Raw genomic sequence first — 21,501 nt, 5'->3', positions numbered from 1 at the left:
ATGGGATCAGTTAAAGGTCCTGCAGTACTCAGTGTCTGTGTGCGAGCGGCTCGTTAAAGTGTCACAACACCCAACACTGACCATCCAGACCAGCCTTAATCGTCTGTGCCTTTATTCCAACAAAATAATTTTAGCACATATTCAGTGACTGCAAACTCATGTGCACTTAACATGATCAATTAGTCAAAAAACAAACAATTTACATACAATATGGCCAAATGTTTTGTTTATTACAGACAGTAAGAGGAAATTAACATAACTCAGATTCATGCACTTTTATTTGATCATTAAATTGATCAAAAGTGAGAGTAAAACATTTATAATGTTACAAAATATTTCTATTTCAAATAAATGCTGTTCTTCTGAACTTTCTGTTCATCTGTGAATCCTGAAAAATAAAATGCATCAGTTTCCACAAAAATATTGGGCAGCACAACTGTGTTACACACTGATAATAATCAGAAATGTTTCTTGAGCAGCAAATGAGCATATTATTATGATTTCTGAAGATCATGTGACACTGAAGACTGGAGTAATGATGCTGAAAATACAGCTGCACATCACAGAAATAAATTACACTTTAACAGATACTCACATAGAAAACAGCTGTTTTACATCACAATAATATTTCAACCATTTTTACTGTATTTTTGATCAAATAAATGCAGCCTTGATGAGCAGAAGAGACTTCTTTCAAAAAAAAAAAAAACTCTTACTAACCCCAACATTTTCGATGGCTATGTACAGTTTGCATTTATTCCTTGGTTTTATTCATGTTTAATTCTGTTAAAAATAAAACAGCTGTGGCACAGAAAACCTGGGAATATCAGGCATTTCAGTTTGAAAAATGATGGCAATATTTAGTAAGACTTTTTCTATTATTAGTTGTATGTAAAAACTGAAAGAGCCAGAAGAGGCTCTTGTGGATTTGCGTGTTTGAATTACAAAGCAAGAAAGTGGGAGAGAGCTGACGAAGGGAAGGGAATGTTTCTGTCCATCTGTGAAGCGCTCGTTTGATGACAGACTGTGAGTTTGTCCCGCTCCTGAGACAGATGGTTGCTGGGGGACTCTGATAACAGGACAGCAGGTCAACGCCGAGGCTGCGCTCCAACTCAACATGTGTGTTTATCTGTCATGTCCAAATGTCATATTCAAGTGCTGGAGGTTTATTAGCCACAGAATCTGGTGCGAATCATCGGCGTCATCAGGAAAATATGAGCAGCATCACGCTGACAAATCTGCTGCTTCATTCCCGCTTGTGAAAGTGCTTCTGAACAACTGAACATCACTGGAAAGACTTCTCTGCTGCATTCAGAGTCCTTATTCATCTGTTAATATTACTGCTGTTCATACTCATGTGCGATCTCTGATGGATGTAGTGTTTCAGGTAACAAACTCAAGAAAGTGAAAGCCTCACAGTTTGTATTGGTTTGTGAAGATGATTTAATGGTTTAATTAGGGCTTGTTGTTGCTGTTTTGGGGGTCACAGCGTCGTCGTCTGGGTCGGTTCATCTCTATGCCCTTATGCAAAGAAAATATATTTCCTAATAAAGGAATGATCATTATATTAAAGGACATAATGGTATATTAGAAATTATTGTACATTTATTACAATATATTGAATAATACAAAAGAAATTGCTGCTTTCATAAATTGAAGAATATGTGACAATGTATTCATTTAGACATCACAAATGCCAGTAAAGAAGTTTTACTTTTGATTGCTTGATCATGTTGAGCATGAATTCAGCTTGTCCTGTCTGTCTCCAGATCCAGCGTTCACTAAAGGAGTGGAAGAAAAGCTTGAGCTCTGAAACATGAAAAACAGACTCAGAAATAAACAAGGTATATTTATATTATATTACTCAAATGTGTAAGATAATGTTATGAAATGGACATATAATGTTATAAAGTGACCAAAGGCTAAAACGCATCATGTGTCTCCCTAAATATAGTGATTCTCGGTGAATCTTCTGAACGATTCAGATCATGTCCAGAAATATGACCCTTCACCTAGTGATAATTAAAGCTTGTCGGCGGCCGCAGGAAGTGATGCGATGTCATTCCCTGATGTCATCTGTCTCCCTGGCAACAATGACATCTGCCAATGTGACCCATCATGAGCGAGAAGATGAAGATGAGGGTGAGTTAAGTCAAAAAAGCCAGATCACTACAGTAAAGGACACCTGCAGTTATTGGCTAAAACAGCGTCTCCTCGTTAATTTCTTTCCATTAAAAACATAGGTCTACACATACAAACACTGCAGTTTCCAGCTGAAATCAACACTAGTGGCAGATTATTGATCAATAAAGCCTTATTTTCTTGTGGTTTAGTGCACAATACAATGTTATGAGTGCAAAACACTTCTGTCATAGTAAATTAATACATTTTGACATTTACATCACATAAGCAGCTCCACATGTTTGGTTTTGTCTGTGGTGGTAAACTTGCTCGCTAGCGCACCCGGTAGAGCAGCGCTCCTGTTCACAGACCTGTAGAAGCAAGATAAAATGGCATGAACTGCTGTAATTTTGTACATACACCAAACATCATAATAAAGCACTGCCAGATTCACATTCATATCTTTTGGATAAATCTAAACACAGTTTTAGCATCGATCGCTGGATATTTCACTTTAAAATGAACAACAAGTGATGTTAGTTCGTGCAGAAATTTCCCACTCAGTCTGTTTCTTTCTATTAAGCTTAAATGAATATATTTTAGTGACTGAATATGGAGTCTCACCGTGTTATGAAGACTTTTTAAGCTTAGTTGGAGTAAATCGATGTAATGCGACCCATTAATCTGCCTCTTGTATGATATTCCGTTCTGCTGAGCAAATAAAAATAATAATCAAAAGCCTACCAGCAACACAATGCTCTGGGCCTTCAAAGATAGCATTTGACAGCAGGGATTTGTCTTTAAGGGCTTCAGCAAAAGCACAAAGCAGAAGAATAGTGCGGCGTTTCTAAAATAGAAGCACACCAGGGACACGCCGGGGTTGAGGTCGGGGATTCTGGGATTGTGAATCGCTCAGAGCACATTTATGCTGCCACTGATGCTCGTATTAAAGCTATAAATGATGAGCGTCTGTCCTGCCTGTTTATTCTCAAACACAGTATAATGCGGCGGCCATGAGAACATTCAAACTTCCCTACTCTCTTCATGTAATCATGTCAATCTGTCACGAACCCCTGGAAGTCAAGGTTTGTGTCATACAGTATTTCCTCTGAACTGCAGTGTGATATCAGTCCTGAAGACTCCTCGGATCATGTGTGCTGCTTAGATCACCTAAAACAGCTGTAAAATCACACTGAAGGAGGAACCGGAGCCATCATCAGACTCGAGGAAAACACCATGAACAGCGGCGGCCGCGAGAAAAAGATTAACAAAGCTTTTAAGGTTTTTAAATTGTCCAGTAACAAATATATAACAATTGACAGAGAGAACTTGAGCAGAGACTTAAAAGTTGCTTGATTTTTACCGTACATTTCAACGTGAGATAGTCACAAATGATAAGCTACTATAATGTAGAACTTTAATTTTCTGTAAAGCTGCTTTGCAACGATTTGCATCTTGTAAAGTGCTTTACAAATAAACTTGAATTGTTAATTAATTGTAAAAGAGCCGACAACCTTAGCAGTCTAACATCAGACAGGAATTGTCCTGCACAATGAAAAAAAGAGCTGTAGAAATTGCTTGCAAATTTCACAAATAATTACAAAAAATAAAGTAACATAATGAATTAAACATGAACTTTCAAAATAGAAAGAATGACATTTTTCTTCCATTCTCAGATGATCTTTGCTCTACTTAAAACCAGGTTCACAATGCAATGCATGTCCTGCGTGTTATGAACTTCTTCTCTATGGCCACTGTAAAGCTTTGCTGTAAAGATTGTGCATTTAACAGACATTTCATCCAAACTGACTGCATTCAAGGTTTAGATGATATGACTTCAGCATTCCCTGAGAATCCAGCCCATGACCTTGTGTTTGAGCTCGAGGAGTTTCATGAAGCTGCTGTGAAGCACTTGCTCAAGTGTGGTTACAGTCACATTAGTATCACATGTTTGACTATCTTTCAGTGGATTTAATGAATCAGAAAAATTATGCTTGAAGTTTTTCAAATATTTTAGACCTATTATGAGTTATATTATGAAGCTTCAGGATCCTCATGAGCTCTGTCTGCTGCTCTTCACATCCTATTGATTTCAGCAAGAGGACGTTCACACACACACACACACACACACACACACACACACACACACACATTAAAAAGGAGAAAAAACTTATTAAGAAAGAAAGTGTGTGAGTTTAGAGCAAGAGAATTTGATTAGTTCCCTACAGAACATTTTCTTTGATTTTATAGTGTGTGTGTGTGTGTGTGTGTGTGTGTGTGTGTGTGTGTGTGTGTGTGTGTGTGTGTGTGTGTGTGTGTGTGTGTGTGTGTGTGTGAAGGTGTGGTGCTCTACATGAGTCTATATTCATTTCCAGCGGTGACTAAGTTGGGCAGCGTGACTCAAACGTGCCGTGACATGTTCAGTCTGCACTTGTCTGTCCTCTTTAGCGTGGACATGCGGACACAAACACGACGGCCAACACAAAGACAAACTACAAACACTGAATGACACACATTATACACACAGAGATGAACAACACACAGACTCTCTGAGCGATGTTTGATTAAAGTGTGTGGCACAGAAACACTGCTGCTGCTGTTTCTGCAGAAGAGAGTGTGATTTACAAGAAAATACTGCATCAAGAGATCACATTTAATTCAAGTCTTTCTTTCTTTCTTTCTTTTTTTTTTTTTTTTTTTTTCAGTTTTTTGATTTGTTTGAAGTATTTTTTTATTTAAAATTGTTTCTAGGTCACACACTTTTTCAGTGCGTATTTACATTTATTAAGTGAGTTTTTCTTGACAGGTTCTCGACGTATTCCTGACAGATTTTGTGAGATTCTCTCGAACAGATTTCAGAAATCTTTTGATTAAGGCAAGTCTTTTCTGAAAGATAAAATCAATGATTTTCTGAAAGTCTCTGCTCTTTAGCACAATTCATAAAGACAGCTGTTTATCTGCTGTTAAAACAGCTTGATCTATTACATAAACCACACACATTTCTGCTTATTATTATTAGTTTCACATTAAACAGCTTGAAGTGAATTAGTCATTTCAGCAAATATTACAGTTTTTCCAGATCAAAACCCTGAAGAGACCCTGAGCTGCGTTCATCATATCACTTCCTCAATCAGACGGGCGGCACGACTGCTCTTCCGTGTCTTAATTAGATGTGATTATTCATGTGAAGGAACGTAAAGGCCATCAGAAGCTCGTCCGCCCCGCAGCCAAAACATTTCTGCGCTTGACATCACTTCAGATCTCGCTCTAATCACGACGCCATTAAAACACAGCTGGGCTGAACTCTTTAAATTGCTCTAAACACACCATTTGATGCACATTTACATCCGACGCCACATTTAAAACTTTTTATTTATATTTAATTTTTTTTTTATTTATATAGCACTTTATAAAATACAGATTGTGTCAAAGCAGATTTACAGTGATAAGAAAATGCATTTCTGCTGTGAAGCAGCTGTAAAACACAAGAGTAAGCCGTCATTATTCAGCTGAGATCGTGTTCTGAGAGTTTTAATGGTTCAGACTGAATATAGCCTGAGGGAAAAGGCTGCTCATGTGACGTTATGATGTTGTTCTCTGGATCTTCTGGGATCAGGTTTCGTTCATGAAGCTCCAGTGATGCTGAGAGACATTGAGCTCTCAGGTCATCTCTATCATTTGCAATAATTAAACTGTTCATAAAATTTTAAAAATAGATTAAAAACTGGATTGGTGAAATTCGCTGCAAAGAAGGTGATTTTCTTTCTCAAAAAAGGTCTTGTTTACAGAACAAATATCTAAACATCCTTAAATCAAGATACATTTACTGGAGATGCAAAATGAAATCAGACATTAAGTTGTGTTATTTCGAAAAATATGTCAAAATTAAATGAGAAAAATAATAATTATCTGCAAGTGGGGTTAGAAAAATAATCATTTTCCATTTCATTTAACTTGCTCACTGGCAGATCATTTTCTTGTTTCCAGTAAAACTCACTTAATTTTGCATTTTTCAGAAAGGTTCTTTAAAGTTGTATTGCATCTCCTGTAAATGTAACTTGATTTAAGGATGTTTAGATATTTGTCCTGGAAAACAAATCCAAAATACTGAGGAGGAACTGATTTTTGTTTGTTTTTATTGGCTCTGGCCGTCTTAATGAAGCTTTTATTCATTTAAAGATCAATGAAGTGTTTTCAATTACAGGCATCTGCTATTTACTTCACATGAATCTACAGATGTTTCGTGTTTGCTGAGTTTCTCGGTGAGCTTCTCTCTGTAGTTCGATGCGTGTGTGTTTGTGAAACTCGTTTACTCTCAGTCTCTGCACTCTATAGAGAGATCTGACTGAAGGTGCGTCACAGCAGACTCAATGTGAAGAGAACAGAATAGAAAGGAAAGATGTGAATTCACTGAGTGAAAAGACATTTGATCAAATGAGGACATTCAAACACCAGTGATCTCTTACCTCTTATACATTTCACATATTAAGAACAAGATTAAATGGAAGCTGAATTGATTAACAAAATGCATTTCATTAAACTAAAAGTAACACAAATGAATCTTTTGCAGTTCACCATTCAGCATCCTAAACGTAGAGTATCTAATATATGTTAATATTTTAGCATTATTTGTTATTGAAAAATGCATCCAAAACTCACACATCTAATGCGTCTTATGTAACGCAGGGCTTTCTGAGGGTGTGGACAGAATCCAGGTGAGTCACAGAGATACAGCAGAGCTTCACAAAACTAACACTACATCATGCGATCGACTCTTTCCTCAATCACAGGCCAGGCTTTCACACATGATCTTGTGCTGATGGAGAATACACGCATTAAATGCATGTGATTATGTGTGAAAACACATGTACATCATTTCTTCACTTAGAAATCAAAACTCGATTTAAAAAAAAATAATAATAATTCTATATTGTACAAAGTGCTTTATACAGTTTTTTATTTGCTTTGGTACTATTTTCACAAGCAACTGTTACATTATTGAACCTCTTAGTGCTAATATCACAACAGATCATCAAATGTGACGTTTTTTCAAACATTTCAGCGTATTTTCAATTGTCTTATTCAATACACACAATCACAAAGTTTCCTTAAGCACTACACAAAATGTAGTGTTTACTCTGTATAAATGTTTCATTCACAGTAACATCAAACGTGTCATTTGCATGACTTCTCATTCAGTTGAATACATTTGTCTATTAAACTGAATGGTTAATTAGTGAATCATTTAGTGCATTTATAGATATCTAGATATAGATTCAGTAGATATAGTTTCTAAAGAACTTGTATGCAATTCAAGGATAACCAAATGTAATGAATTAGGCCTATTTTTTGCACTATAAGTGATTTATCTTAGATGATAACCACTATTGTGTGTGTGTGTGAGTGTGTGTGTGTGTGTGTGTGTGTGTGTGTGTGTGAGTGTGAGTGAGTGAGAGAGAGAGAGTATGTGTGTCTGTTTTTATATATGTTGCTCTGCCAATATTCCAAGAAATGTGTTTTTTTTTTTTTTGTTTGTTTGGTTTTTTTTACCAAAAAGTAAAATCACATTTTCCTTAAAATAAAGAGACAGCTTGTGATTTCTGCCCTTCATTGTCTTTTGTTTTTGCTGAAATCTCCTGCTCTCCTCTCCTCATTCCCAACTCATTTTCATCACACAGGCTTTATTCAGAGTGTTACAGAAATGCACTGAAGTTTGTGTGCGTCTTTCTAGCATCTCTAGAGGACAGAGAGCTGTACAGAAATATCTGCACATGTGGCCTTGTTTGTCGATGTACTATAGCAACATCACAACAAACAGCAGAGCAGCTTCAAACAAAGTGAAGATATTCTAGAATTTAGAAGGAAATGTTCATCTGTCTGTCTGTCAGTCACATTAGTGACGCCTTCATCACGGTGAGTTTAATCCGGTCCGCGCTCGTCTCCAGACTGATGTTTTTGGATTTATATGAGAGGCTTATTCAAATTTTATACAGCAGCCTGAGAATAAAGGCTGGCAGGAGAAGCGCGGACGGATGGGAGAGGATGAGGACGCCGTGTCGTTTGCATTAAACAGACGCTAATTAGTGCGCTAACGGCTGGAGCTGCTACATTCACATCCACTGGTCCGTGAGCGTCTTTCTGGCCCAAACACAAACTGGACAAAACCGGCTTTTATCATCATTTTGTGCAACTCTGGAGCTCTGTTCATGTCACTGGATCAGCAAAAGAAGGCCAAATGATCGTAAAAACAGATGAAATGTAGTACAAACTGTTTTACATCTTAAAATCCTCCAAAGATGGTTCTTTAACAACGCCATTTTTGGAGGCAGATTACAAATCGGATTACAGTAATCACGTTAGCGCGTGAGCGTGCGGAGATGACATTGTGTGCTGATTGCAGTAAAACACATTCCCACATTTCTCTTAATCTCTTTTAATTACTCGACAGGCCCGTTAAAAACACAGAGGAAACTCCAGAACAATCCTGAGCTGTTAGAGCTGAGATCAGAAGCGTTTTCATGTTTTCACGCCTGTGACAGAAGCCACAGATCGAGTCGACAACAAACACTGCAGACACTACAGGAACGGGTTTAAAGCCTGAGCTGAATTAACTCTATCTGTTAGAGTTACAGTGTTGTTCATTAGAATTCAGATTGAATGTATTCCTGAGTTGATGACTGAAGCTCATGATGACAGTGTGACGGTGAACACTAACATAGGCCTGAACCGGATTTTTACATTTCACAGTACACACAAAACTGGTCATTACAGACACATACTTTTGTCTTGTGACTAATTTTATTTGCATACTAGAGAAATCATTATTAATATTATCTATGAATATTTTACAATACTATATATCTTACAGTCAGTTCACAAAGAAGCACATTTGTGCAGCTGTAGTCATGTCACCTTTATTTCTATAGCACTTTAAACAATACGGATTGTGTCAAAGCAGCTTTACTGTATTAAACTGGAAAACAGTGTCAATAACACAGGGGATTATAGTAAACTAAAAGAATTTAACAACTTTGCAAGCCAAATCCATGTAAGGTACAGTTAAAACATCTTTACAGTTTTTTTAATTGCTAACAAGCGTTTACCAATACTTAAAGTAATTTTTCTAAACTCTTAACACAGCAACACACCTACATCACACAATTAGCTAAATAGTTAGTTTTCTGGCCAAAACCACATTTTGTTAAATAAATACAAACTCTACATTTCAAAATGCTGAATACCTTTTTTTCTATACATACTAACTCTATCAAAACAAAGCAAACCCAATTCAAAATCGATTCATTCAGACAAAACATTAGCACTACTTTTCTATCCAATAGGAAGATATAGTCAATAGTAGCACAGTGACTGTCAAAATACTAACAGATAATGGCTTTACAAAAACTGCATTACTTTCTTCTACATGTTTGACATACATGTTTCAGTTCTACCTGCATATAGACAATCTAAAAATCCATTGTTTTTTGTAATTTAGTTACTTTCAACTGAAACCCATTTTACATTTTTACAGTTTTTCTCAATTGCTTAAACACATTTCTTGAAACTATGCCTCATATTCTCAAAACAGTAAACACAAATCCATAACGCCTCACCCAATTACCCAAACAACCTATTTTCATATCAAAATGAAGCTCTACACTCAAAACCATTCACTTTTGCTGAAAAACCAAACTTTGCCCTCATCACAGACAAGCCCTCAAAAACACACACACTACAACACAGTCTTACACACTGGTGAGATAAATTCAAAACAATACTACAAAACCAAAACCAAAAAACAGTAATAAGTTGTTGCTTGTGGTTCTCCCCCTCAAGGAACATTTCACATGATGAACACGTGTATACATTTGCACATTTTCTATTCCTTAATGTACTGTACAGTACAATACACCAAACAACATATTCTGCCCCAGCATCACATCTTTGGTCTGGGACAGACATCACAGGCTATACTGGCCCGAGCCAGGCAGCGGGGGTAAAATCCTCTCGCATGACTGATCCACCCTGTCACACATCAACTGTAATGTCTATTCAGGCTTCTTCCATTCCATCGTCTCTGTGTCCTACAAAAATAGAAGTACTCATTTTGCAAAAGTACTTTTTACAAAATGGAAGCAGACAGAAACTCTATCTGTATGTAAGGCTATTTGATGCATGTGTTATAACATGTGTTGTAACAGAGTACAGCTGTCAAAAGTTACAGTAGAGTACACTGAGGTACACCTCCCTGAATGTTCTTATGATCGAGGCGACGGTGAAGCAACTTAAGTTTGGCTGAACTCATTGCCCAGCCTCCCTCATAGTCATACCATGGACAAGGACATGGTCAACTAGTGGCACAAATTTCATCTGAGACTCCTTGTCTCCTTGCCCCTCATCCTCATCCTTGTCCTCCTCCTCTTTCTCTTCCTTCACCTCTTCCTCCACTCCTTACTGCTCTTGCTCATCCTCTTCCTCCTCTCTGGTGTCCTCGACCTTTTCAATCACGTCTCTCTGGATCCATCGTTCTAAAACTGAATGAAGTGAATGGGGCTCTTTTATCTATCTATTGAAGGTTCTGACTGGTGTGTGATACATTTTGACTCTTAGTGTTTCCACGTGGGTATCTGTGTGCTAACTGAGCTCAAGTTATGCTGACTTGAGTGAACAATATTGAATGTTAGTGCTTTCTAAATGACCACATGGTGTAAGCACTGAGAAATGTGGGGATTTGTGTGTAGAGTTTTGCAGTAAGAGTTCACCAAATCTGACTCATGTGTTAAAGCAGGGGAATAGTGTTTATAGTTCAGCAAAATGGGTTGTGTTAAATGTGTTCATTCTTGGCAACATACTGTCTAAAACTGAATAAGTCATTACTTTATAGAATGTACAATAGAAAAAATAGGGTCCTCTATGCAGAAATTCAGTTGGAACCTTGATTGAAGTTGTTCTCCAGTGGGTGGGTGGGTGTGGGGGTGGTTGGATGTGGATGGTAGCTGATGCCAGAGATCAACAAAAATTACAACATACATGGCCCTTGGTTACTATGCAAGCTTGTTTCCGTCACAGGATAAAAAAACGTAATTGTGAACTTTTTATCTCACAATTTGGACTTCTATTCTTGGAATTGCGAGTTTACATCTTGCAATTCAGACTTTTATCAGAATTGTGAGATAAATTTACAATGGCAAAAAAAATAGTAGTCAGAACTGTGAGATGAAAAAAAGTCACAATTACCCTTTAGCCTTTATATTCCATGGCAGAAATAAGCTTTCACAGGTTCCACATGTGTAAGAGGAAAAAACAAACAAACATAAAAATGCACCGTCCAGCACACATTCTTATCCCTCCCTTACATCTTCTTCTCCCTAAACTCTTCTTCTCCCTAAACTCGTCTTCTCCCTAACCTCTTCTTCTCCCTAACCTCTTCTTCTCCCTTACATCTTCTTCTCCCTAATCTCTTCTTCTCCCTAACCCCTTCTTCTCCCTTACCTCTTCTTCTCTCTAACCTCTTCTTCTCCCTAACCTCTTCTTCTCCCTTACGTCTTCTTCTCCCTTACATCTTCTTCTCCCTTACCTCTTCTTCTCCCTAACCTCGTCTTCTCCCTTACCTCTTCTTCTCCCTAACCCCTTCTTCTCCCTTACCTCTTCTTCTCCCTTACCTCTTCTTCTCCCTTACCCCATTCTTCTCCCTAACCCCTTCTTCTCCCTAACCTCTTCTTCTCCCTAACCTCTTCTTCTCCCTAACCTCTTCTACTCCCTAACCTCTTCTTCTCCCTAACCTCTTCTTCTCCCTTACCTCTTCTTCTCCCTTACGTCTTCTTCTCCCTTACATCTTCTTCTCCCTAGCCTCTTCTTCTCCCTAGCCTCTTCTTCCCTCTAACCTATTCTTCTACCTTACCTCTTCTTCTCCCTTACCTCTTGTAGACCAAAATGGCGGCGCGTACACATCACAAGGCTCGGCGTCTCTCCAGTTTTTGCAATTTTGCAGTATTTTTCCTGCTCATCTCAGGTCTGTTCATACTGAACAGCTTTGCCTACACCCAACAGGAGCTTTTGGATATTGGTGAGCACTTTTCCAACAGTTTAATCACCAATCTTCGACTCATCCCTGAGATCTCCAGAACACCCGAGGTTAAGCACTCTACCCAGCCGGGCGGAAGTGCTTGCAGGTGGCGTCAAGATCGTAAACAAAGGTGGGGGGAGTGCAGAGGTCTAAGAGCTAAGCTAAAGCTAACACCACTCCTGCTTTCTTTACCCAGCATTTTCCTCGCTAATGTGTGGTCTCTGGTGAACAAAATGGATGAGAAACGACTTCGCATCACCCACAGTAAGAGACTTTTGGAATGCAATGTCATGGTTTTCACAGAAACATGGCTACACGGCGACATACCCAATAATGCTATTGAGCTAGCTGGACGCTACATGGTCCGGGCAGATAGAACGGCAGATGACCCCAGCAAGACAAGAGGTGGTGGATTGTGCATTTATGTTAACAAAGCTTGGTGTACGAACACTGTCATTGTTGGGAGACACTGCTCCGCTAACCTAGAGTTTCTCATGGTTAAGTGTAGACCCTTTTATCTGCTGCGGGAGTTCACTTCCACCATTATAACAGCAGTCTATATTCCACCGGATGTTAATGCCAAGCTTGTTTTGAACGAACTTCATGCGGCCATTAGTAAACAACAGACTGCTCACCCGGAGGCTGCTTTTATTGTCGCAGGTGATTTTAATCACTCCAAATTAAAGACAGTGCTCCCCAAATTCCATCAACATGCTTCCTGCCACACTAGAGGAGACAAAACTTTGGATCATGTTTAAACAAACATTGATGGAGCTTACTTACACCGCGACCCCCCTCCCCCACCTCGGACAGTCTGATCACCTTTCTTTGTTTCTCACCCCTAAGTATTCACCCCTCATTAACCATGTGAAGCCATCAGTGAGGACCATCAGGGTGTGGCCAACTGGAGCAGACTCTTCAGGACAGGTTTCAATGCACGGACTGGAGCATGTTTGCTTCTCAGGCTGCCTGTGGCTCTCACAAAGACATTGATATCTATACCTCCTCTGTACTGGATTACATCAACACCACCATTGACAGTGTTACAACAGAAAAACAGATCATAACATACTCTAATCAGAAGCCATGGATGAACAAGGAGGTGCGACTTCTGCCGAAAGCCCGCAACACTGCCTTCAGGTCAGATGACACTCAGGCCTACAGCAAATCCAGGGCTAACCTGAGGAGGGGCATCAAAAAGGCCAAGTACTGCTAGAAGCTGAAGGTAGAGGAACACTTTTCCAACTCTGGCCCCCGACGCATATGGCAGGACATCCAGGTCATCAGTGACTACAAGTCAAGCAACTTTACTCCAACGGTCACAGACGTCTCCTTCCTTAACGAGCTAAATGACTTTTATGCTCGCTTCAACATCGACAGCAAGGTGACAGCCACCAAGATCACACTCTCAGCAGACCACCTACCCGAAGCACACCTCAAAGACTGCCTCCCACCCACACTGGACCCACACCACTTTGCTTACTGTAGAAATAGGAGCACAGAGGATGCAGTATGCACATTGCTGCACTCTGTAATCACACACTTGGACAATAACAACACATATGTACGGATGTTGTTTGTTGACTTCAGCTCAGCATTTAACACTGTCTTTCCCACCAAGCTGACCACAAAACTTGGAGACCTGGACATTAACACCTCCCTCTGCAACTGGATTATGGAGTTTTTGATCAGCAGACCTCAGCATGTTAGGTTAGGCCACACTTGATTATGGAGTTTCTGATTAAACACCGGCGTACCACAGGGCTGTGTGCTGAGCCCATTTCTATAATCCCTCTACACCCACGACTGCAAGCCTGTGCATGGATCAAACTCCATCATTAAGTTTGCAGATGACACCGCTGTGATTGGCCTCATCCGTGACAACGATGAGACTGCATACAGAGAGGAGGTACAGCACCTGGCCGCATGGTGCGCTGACAACAACCTGCTCCTTAAAACCAACAAGACAAAGGAGCTCATTGTGGACTTCAGGAAGAAGAAAGGAAGCACGGATGACCCCATCCACATTAACGGGATGGTTGTTGAACGTGTCTCCAGCTTCAAGTTCCTGGGAACCACCATCTCGGAGGACCTGTACCTGGACCGCAAACACCTCCAGCCTGGTCAAGAAGGCTCACCAGCACCTCTTCTTCCTTAGGACAGTGAAGAAGAACCAGCTGTCTTCAGCCATCCTGGTGAACTTTTACCGGTGTGTGATCGAGATCATCCTGACCAGTTGTATCACAGTCTGGTATGGGAACTGCTCAGTTGCTGACCGCAAGGCACTGCAGAGGGTGGTGAAAACCGCCCAACACATCACAGGGACACCACTCCCTGTTATTGAGGACATCCAAAGAAAATGCTGTCTACGTCGAGCTCGCAGCATTCTTAAGGGCTCCTCTCACCCTGACCACAGACTGTTTAACCTCCTGCCCTCCAGGAGGCGCTTCAGGAGCCTCCGGACAAGGACCAGCAGATTCAGGAACAGCTTTTTCCCTACAACTGTCTCTTTACTGAACTCTGCCCTCTGACAAACCCCCCCCACACACACATACACCAAACACACAGAATCCTCACCCCTCCTCATCACTACATCTGGTTAACAAACAAACAAAAACAGTTCACTTGTTGTTACTTGCACTACTGTCTGTTCATTCAGAATACTGAATGATCCATTTGTACACTGGAATATTTTTCTATGCACTTTTTACTGTCCATTGCACTAGTGTAAATGATGTTCATATGTTCATAGTTTCTGCTTATAGTGTACATACAATTACATAATCCATCTGTATAGTATGTCCATAGTACAGTTTTTTTCCAATTGCTAACACACTAAAATGACATGCACAGCACAATTATTTAAACTGACACACAGAGAGCAAAACTTCTTCTCAGTCTAAACACATTTTCTGCTTTACACACATTTTGCATTTCAAAATGGCACTTTTTAAATGCACTGTACACAGTTCTCTGCATAAGACATAAAGTCACATGTTTGCCATTTCAAAACACTGCCATTCAAAATGACACTACATGAGCTAATTGGCCAATTACATGTGCCACCTGGCCAAACACCTCAATGGTTAATTGTTAACACTTCAATCAGGATGCAAGCACTATGAATAGACCAAAGGTAAGAACCTTTTTTTACAACAACAATGGAAGACATTGCAGAGAGAGGAAGAGGAAGAGGAAGAGGAAGAGGGAGGTTGAGAATAAGAGGGGGAGGAAGAGTGACAGGTAGGGGAAGAGCAGGTAGAGGAGCTCATGGCCAAAGAAGACAAACACTTTCAAATTAAATCAGAGCAACCTTAGTAGATCATGTCATCAACCATGGGCTGACAATGCGTGAGGCTGGACAGAGAGTGCAGCCAAACTTGAGCCGTTTTACTGTTGCCTCTGTCATCCGGACCTTTAGACTGGAGAACAGGTAAATAACCAAAATTTCATGTAGTACACATGTTGTATACCCCATGTCATAGTGTATCAGTTGGGTGACACCTGTTTACTTAGTGTATGACATCAGCCATTCATGAACTGTACAAGTTTCCTGTACAATGTACTCTACTGTGGGGGAAAATATTTAGGCTGCATTGTCCAAGCCCTATATATATTTTTATTTTATTTTTTCTAAAGGACTGAGAGACGACACCATGGTGGAGGAAGGGGCCAAATGTTCACCGGGGTACAGGAAGCTGCCATTGTAAACTTGGTTTTGGAAAATAATGAAATCAGATTACGAGAAATTCAAACACATCATCCAAGACAACACCTTATTCAACAACATTCAACGAGTCAGTCTGTCCACATTGGCTCGCATTCTCAAGGAAAACAAATCAGAATGAAACAACTTTATAAGGTCCCGTTTGAGAGAAACTCACAAAGAAACAAAGAGTTCAGACGAGCATATGTGGATGTAAGTACTATATTGACTGCAGTACACTACACGCAACATTGTAAAGCATACTAAAGATGGGGGTGCTTTTCATTTTGCCCAACAGTGTGTAGTTGGTTAGGCAAAAATCTGGTAATATGAATAAAGTGTGTGCCATTTCATCCAAAAGTTTGATTACTATGTGTAGTTTCGGTTGCAGTGCTTCATTTTGCAGGATATATGAGGTATTTTGCAGTTTGGGTGTGTGGTTTTGTGAATTGTGTGAAGTATTTTGATAAAACCAGACTAGTTTGAAAAATTGTGTGTAAGCAATTGGAAAAAACTGTAAAATCTGTAAATTATGTCCATAGTACTGCCTTATTTGTATATTTATTTTACATTTATAACATATTGTAGACACTGTATATTCTGTACTTACTGCTTATTGCACTTCTGGTTAGATGCTAACTGCATTTTGTTGCCTTGTACCTTACATGAGCAATGGCAATCAAGTTGAATCTAATCTAATCTTCTTCTCCCTTTTTCTGATCCAACTATTCCTCTCCTTCCTCCAACTATTCCTCTTCCTCTCCCAAGCATTATTTTTTTTTTCTCTCTCTGATTCTTTGTGTTGCTCTGAATCCACAAAAACAATTCAAAGAGGTATTTTTTTTTTTACTCTGTTGATGTAATGGAAAGAGCATCAAACACCTGACTATTCCTCCAACTGAGACTGGAATCAGCTATTACTAAATATTTTAGTGATCTGTTACTTAAAAATGCTTATCAGTTGTTACAATATTTTATATATTTTATTTTTCAATACTTTTGAGTTGCTGTTGTTGCAGAAGTAGAGGCTTTACACTATATTTAAAGTTTGGAACATTAGGTCTTCATTTCTGTCATGCAGTGTTTAAGCATTTGTAAAAAAAGATAAGAAGGATCTATGATTTTGGTATGGGGTAAGCGTATGTGAAAAGAATTTTTAAGCATTTTAGAAACTTATTAATTTACTGAATATTGTGTGAAAACAACATGAATTGTGTTAAAGATATGGTCACAACAGACTGATGTTGTGCTGAATGTGTAGTGTTTTGAAAACGTGACTACAGATTGGACAAAAGGATGTTAGCAATTGAAAAAAAATCTGTAAAGCTCTAAAGCCTAACTTACTCATTTCAAATGTTAAAAATGCCTTAAGAGAATTTTTTTTTTATGTACATACACTACCAGTCAAAAGGTTTTGAACAATAAGATTTTTAATGTTTTTAAAGAAGTCTCTTCTAGTAAAAATATTTCAAAAATTGACTGTTTTGACTGTTGACAAAATAGACTTTGTTGTACTTTGGATCAAATGAATGCAGAATTGTTGCGCAGAAGAGAATTCTTTAAAAACATTAAAAAGCTTACTGTTCAAAATCTTTTGTCTGGTAGTGTAAAGAATTTGACTTAAGCTCTTCGGTTATATTGAATAGCAGAACACCTAAGAGTTCAGTGGGGTGCAAGATTAAGATTAAGCATTCATAGTAGGTACAGTTCATCTCTAAAACATTTAACAACACTTTTAAATGACAAAAACATTGAGCAATTAAAAAGCAGCTGATTGTTCCGCTGTAAAAACAAAGCTAATAACACTGAGTCAGTCGCTCATTCACAAACTCCATGATATGGTCATTTTTAGAGCACATACTGAAGATCACAAACAAAGTTCAGTTTTACATTTATAAAAGGACAAGAATCTGTTCAGTGTTAAAGCGAGACGGAGTTTGTTCAATATCTTGCCCAATTTTTCCCAGCTGAGAAGGACACTACTGCTAGTGTGAGAAGGAGTTTGTTTGTTTTTTTGCTTAATTTTTCCCAGCTGAGAAGGACACTACTGTGCTCGTCGCCGCCGACTCTTGTTATGTGCATTAGTTTGTGTGAGAACAGATTCGGCACAAAACAAAAAAGTGTGTGTGTGTGTGCGCTCGGCCCGTTGTTCATCTATCAGTGTTTGAGAGCATCAGGACACACTTCACCACGCTGAACAAAAGAGTATTTTTAGAGCAGCTTTCGTCTATAAATGGACAGGTTTTGTTTAGCTGGCTGAATAGTTAATCTGTGAACAGCAGTAGTTAGTCATCAACCGGCGCTGGATGATTTTACAGTGACACGATCGTGTGTTTGTTGTTTCAGATCACTGTGAATAATGTGCATTTGTTATTTCAGCTAAAAGATCATCAGATGTGAATTCTCTAAATTCAAACAAAGGGTTCAGTTTAAAATATGGTTGATATTAATTTCGCCATCCATTTAAAATCAAAACTACAAAAAGCCTGGACTGCTTGTGTGTACATCACTTTTGTGATTAAAATGTAAAAAAAAAATACTTCAGTAAAAACATGGACTAACACATCCATAATCTGAAACATTACAGTTTTTTTTTCAGCTGCTTACATTTTCAAAACTTTACTCACAAATTCAAGAACTGCACACAAAATGCAAAACGCCTCACATCTCTTGCAAAATGAAGCACTGCATTCAACACATCACAAACATCTCAAAAGCAAACATTTGCAAACAACTTTTCCATAATATTAGTTCTTGTTTGTGTTACATAGAGAACTAAATGTTGTGTTGTGCAAAAAGTGTTTTATGAAATTAAAAACTGAGTCAAAGGCTGATAATTAGTGTATGGTTTTGTAGAATTGGTGTGTCGGCTTTCAGAAACTGTGTGACAAGAAAAGATTCTGTGTGTAAGCAGCTGAAGAAAAAAAAACTGTAAACTCACAAAGCATAATGCATGCTAACCTTAAAACTGTTAGATAGAGATGTTGCTGATGTCTAATGTGGCTGTAATGATCATTTTCTGTTGAGTTTTGTCAAATGAGTCAAACTTTGTCAGATGTTGAGAGTTCTTTGCGCTGGTGTCCGCAGCATGCCGTTCTCCCCGTGAGCAGGCGGTGTGACTGCGATCTTACGTAACCTTTTCCATATGTGTAATAGTCACTACAGCCTCCAAACCCACGCCAGTGCTGCATATGCAAGACATTAACTGCTGGTCATGAGCCATTCAATTAAAGAGAAAAAAACCTTTCAGATCGTCTCAAAAGAAAGAATGGTGCATCTTCTCCAGGCACATAAACCACAACTGAACATGAACTGAACAGTTTCTCAAGAACAGAAACGCTGCCGCGTGTAATGAAACAGTTAATCAAGTCGTTTGTATTTTCTCTTTTTCTTCCAGCAGCTCACTAACATGAATTTGTGTATTAAAAGGTTTGAAACCTGAAGCAGCAGTGCTGTGTTTGTTCACGGTCAGTTCTGAGGTTTTAAATGAACAGAAAGGGTCCTGCAGACACTGGATCTGATCAATCACATTCACACATGTGCGTTGTTTGGGCTCTTTGCTGCTGTCACATTTGACTTGATTAGTCAGGGTGTAAAAGACACTTATTATTCAGTAATACTATTGATTTAACTGCACCGGATGAGAACAACACTAGAACTGATCTGAATAATAACACTGTTGTCTTCTGTAGAGCTGCTTTACAGCTGATTTGCCTCACATCTGATGAGGTTTGCGTGATTAAATCAGTCTGTACGTATAAAGCGCTATAGAAATACAGGTGACTTGACTTGTGCTCAGTCTGGTCAGTTTAATCCATGTTTATCAAGTTGTGCTGCTTGAGGAAGACATTCAGGATTGAAATCTCAATTTAAGGTGATTCATCAATGAGTAAATGAGAATAACCCTCAGTAATGTTCTTTGACAGACTGTGTTTTCCTCGAGCTTCTTCACTGTCGCGTGTCTTTTGTGAAAGCAAACACTTATTTACAGTAACTGCAGTATACAATCTGCTCCTTCTAATGGAGAAATTAGTAGAATGAAGTTACGTAACTTTATAACCATTTTGTCATTTCATAAAGCCAGGAGTGCTGGTGTCCATGACAACCACGAAAACACAGGCAAACATTTCCCTCCGAAAGAAAAAAGAAAGAAAATGGAAGGAGAGAAAGGAGCAGGATTATGTGTCCGACTTTGTCTCTCAAGGGCAGAATGACCGTGCATGCTCACGTGTGTTTCACGATGTTTGCAAGAACAGAGAAAACGGAGCAGCTCTAAATGTCTGCATGAACTGGTTCAGGGTCAGTGAGGTGGATCACGAAAAACCTGATGGACGCTCGTCTTTCTCTGTGTCTCTTCTCTGATTCTGTGTCCGAATGATGTGGAAGTGCCTGAGGCTGAACCGGGGACAAACGATGATGAACAAACCATTAAACAGAGAGAGTATGTGTGTGTAATAAGGGTCAAAATGAGACCAATGTGTTTCCTCAGTCTCACCACAGAAACAGGGTCTGTTCCTCAAGTATAATATGAGCTCGACAGCATCTGTCCTCGTGCACTCACACTGTATGCAAAAGAGGGTTTCACTTTATTTTGATAATCCACTCTAGACATTAAACTACTTATAAGTAACTGAAACAGGTGTGGACCTAACTTATCAAAAACCATGGAAACAAACAAGGCAGGACAACGGAAATACAGAAAACTAAACAAAAACAATGTATAGCTGATAAAACTTACAACTACATGCCAACTAACTCATTACTTCTCAACTGTCATGTTTAGCTAGTGTCAAACACACAGAAGATGAGGAAGGTTTATTAGCCTTTAATTAACCCACACAATAAAGGTAAAGCCACATAGAGAAAGGCTAGTGACACACATACACATTAACAATACCTGACAAAACTAGAACTGACCAGACAGGAACTTAAATACACACAGCAAACGAGGATAATTAACAAGACACAGCTGAACATAATGAACTCAAATCAGTGACCATGACAACAAACTAAACAGAGAAAACAGTCCAAAACAGACCAGGTGTGACAACAAACACGTCAACTTATGCTCATTAGTTTACAACTGTCAACTAACTATAGTTTACAGCTACATGTCAATTAGATCTCATTAATTACAACTACGTTAACTCATTAATTTACAACTACATGTACAACAAAGTTAACTAATTACTCTAAATTTTTATGTTATTTGTTGTTAGTTTGGATATATTTGTGAGAATAAGTTGACATGTACATTACTTATAGTCAATAGAATATCCATCAAAATACAGTGCCAGCAGATGTTAAGCAGGTTTAGTTAGTAGTAGAGTGCAGTTAGTATAGTTTAACCAATCTCTAAAGTGGACTATCAAAATGAAGTGTTACGTAACAGAGCAGCGTGAATGTTGTGCTCAACGACACTGAAGAATAAAAGTCATACAGGTTTGACCAACATGAGGGGGAGCAAATGATGACAGAATCTTTATTTTTGGCTGTTTTTGTAGGACGTGATTCCAGCTGCTGATTGTGTCCGTCTCATTCATCACACAGCAGAAATTCTGACGTGATGAAAGAGTTTGTAAGCAGGTACGTCTCACCAAAGTGAAGC

The 21,501-nt window shown here is 38.8% G+C and overlaps 1 long non-coding RNA gene across 8 annotated transcripts in view; it reads right to left on the bottom strand.

The window, feature by feature from the left end:
* Positions 1-885: 885 nt before the first annotated feature.
* Positions 886-21,501, bottom strand: part of LOC109060901 — a 56,296-nt gene continuing 35,680 nt past the window's right edge. For 2 of the 8 annotated variants that reach the window (XR_006154779.1, XR_006154782.1), the window contains exons 2-4: positions 2,746-2,829; positions 1,715-2,492; positions 886-1,544 (exon numbers count right to left, since the gene is read on the bottom strand). This is a non-coding gene — a long non-coding RNA (uncharacterized LOC109060901). Of the gene's footprint in view, positions 1,545-1,714; positions 2,493-2,745; positions 2,833-21,501 lie in introns of all 8 variants that reach the window. The other 6 variants (XR_006154781.1, XR_006154785.1, XR_006154780.1 and 3 more) reach the window with 6 other exon arrangements.

Source organism: Cyprinus carpio, chromosome B5, assembly GCF_018340385.1.
Source record: "Cyprinus carpio isolate SPL01 chromosome B5, ASM1834038v1, whole genome shotgun sequence".
Classification (NCBI taxonomy): Eukaryota; Metazoa; Chordata; class Actinopteri; order Cypriniformes; family Cyprinidae; genus Cyprinus; species Cyprinus carpio.
Note: the sequence above shows the minus strand (reverse complement) of the source record. Positions and strands in the feature narration are given on the sequence as shown.